Here is a 2,710-nt window from a genome sequence, read left to right as displayed (position 1 = left end):
AAAAGTTATACACAAACACAGCAGGCTGAATGCACTTTCATCAAACATGTTCACAAACAAAGCACGATAAAACAAGTTTTATTTTGATGGAAATAATTTATTTGACACAAGTGGACGTAGAAAGCAAAGTGAAGACATTATGATTAACAGGTAACCTTCTGGTTTCACAAAGACCTGATAAAAAATACACAGCAAACAGATAACTTCTGTTTTTATGATACAATGTTACAGAAAAGATACACAAGTTATACTTGTTTATTTCCACAAAGCCAAGTCACGGCAGGATCTCAACATCCATCCATAAAGAGTGTGTACGCCTGTTCTTCACGTACTGTATCTCCAGGACCGTCCAACCAGTGCAGTGTAAAAAATAAAAGGGATAAAAAGTAAAATTACAAAATAAAATGTAAATAGACCTGACAGGCAATGAGGCGAATGGCGGTCACGGGCCTGTACTGATGTCATAGTACTAAGTACCCACTGACAGCAGGGACAGCACTAATAATTACAATTCATTACATCGTGCTTTATAGGCAATCTTTTAATTTAAACTCATGTTTAATGTTTGTGGTAACTGCATTTCACATGTACTCACCCTGGGGTGATACATCCAATATAAACCTTATAGACACTTATAGGAATGAATGACCTGTTGTTTCTTGGAATAAAAGCTGAAAAAGATAAAACACTGCAACGCTTATTGTTTGGACAGAATATGAAACCAATGCATTTACATTTTGGTATTATTTTACATTGGAGACATTTGTAGCACTAGTTTCACTTTGTAGCCAGCAAATGTTCATTACAATCAAAACACATTCACTTAGCATGTAACTACAGTTTTATCCATACCAAGTAACAAGTAATAACTGGACTGAAGTGTGTGTGTGTGTGTGTGTGTGTGTGTGTGTGTGTGTGAGAGAGATCTAAAATTAGATTGTGCTCAAAAGATAGAAGAACACTGAGTCGGCCAGATGACTACATACCACCCATCTACAATACAGATTATCAGGGACGGGATCATAGGACAGTGTGTGGAGCCTGTAGTTTTATGGGACCCTGAAATTAACCACATTCACCCTGGACTCCTTATTTTGGCCATGTCATTATGAATATGCGAAACATTTTCAAAAAAAAAAAACTCCCCCATGATTTCTCGTATGACAATATAGGGCTTAAGCGGTGAATGCTAATTTTAATAGAAAAAAAGAACCCAGAGGTGTCAATATTTATAAAACCCACATATAGACTTAACCATGATTGAGTCAATATTATGGTGAGCAATATGTAACATTTTCTTTGGATAACAGTTGTACTTCAGACTGTAGCATATAGGTTTCTTCCTTGTGTTAGATAGGGACCTTATTGCATGCTATGTAGAAATATATACTGAGCTATTTGGGGGGACACTCAAGAAAAAGGTTAAGATTTTCACCAATCCTTTGTTCTTACCCACACTAACTTACCCCACATTTGAATTTGAAGTCACTGATAACTATTACTTTATTACTTTTATGTATACCACCATGTGTTTTCACTGTTACAACCATTATTGTTTTTTTTTTGTCAATGGCCACATTGTAGAGAAAAATATATAATTTGGTTGCCACCCGACAGCGACGATATACTTGGTTGTGTGTTGCATTGAAAATGTGCCCAAAATAAAAGGCACCAGGGTCAAAGTGGTTAAACTACTGAGGGAGAAAACTAAGGAATGGCTTGCTTTTTTTCCAGCCTGCCCTCCTGTTGAACCTCTTCAGAACAATGACGTCTGGTTCAGTGAATGAGTGACTTATCACAGTTCACAGTCTGTTCTCTCAGTTCAAGGTAACCTGGCCCTCGCCTCAGCAAAGTGCTATCTTTGGAATGTGCTTGGACTTTGCCAGAGTGGCATACAGATTGGCACTTGGGTAACATTTACACGCACAACTAAACTCTACTACAGGCTAATATACTTATTCGAACAAACCTTTTCACAAGTGACTGTAAAACAAAAAAAAACGCAAAAAGGTTTGCCTTTGAGAATGACATGTGTTCTTCTTTCTCAACGTGTTGTACATTTTGGGAACCTGACATCAAACCTCTGTAGTCAAAAACACAACTTCATTTTCCTATGTACAATATAATGAAAACAATGATAAATAAAAGATAATATAAATAGTCTTTGTATTAGAATTGTACTATACAACAGCATTAAAACAACTCTCCATTGTCTTATAAGTTGACTGTGAAGTGTCAACTCGTACATGAGGCACCGTGTCTTTGGATTGATGTTACAGATTGTCTCTGAGAGGACGTCCCTCTACATGTGGACCCCTGCGTCAGTGGTTCCCAACCTCTTTTCCTTGGAGACTCCCCTTCTTACACCTGACTAAAGACCTGAGACCCCCCCGCACATGCACACACACACTTTTGACATGTTACCCAATTAAGCCCTATATACTCCTCCTACAACGAATAGCAGAAATAGCTGATTTACAAGCTCACAACGCATCGCATCGTGACGTGTTGTGAGCTCTGCTGTTTCCGCCTCACATTGTTGAGAGGTTTTCAAAGGTTTTTCTGTATGACAAGTTGCACTGATATCAAATTGAGAGAACATACAGTCAGTGGATGAAAACAAGTTATGATTTTGTGCAACTATTGTGGACTACCTCCAAACAGACGAGGCCTCACCCCCCCCCCCCCCCCCCCATTGATTATTGGCATC

The sequence above is a fragment of the Gymnoscopelus microlampas genome, assembly GCF_963454915.1.
Source record: "Gymnoscopelus microlampas genome assembly, chromosome: 18".
In the NCBI taxonomy this organism is placed as follows: Eukaryota; Metazoa; Chordata; class Actinopteri; order Myctophiformes; family Myctophidae; genus Gymnoscopelus; species Gymnoscopelus microlampas.
The sequence above is the reverse complement of the archived record's forward strand: the minus strand, read 5'-3'. Positions refer to the sequence as shown.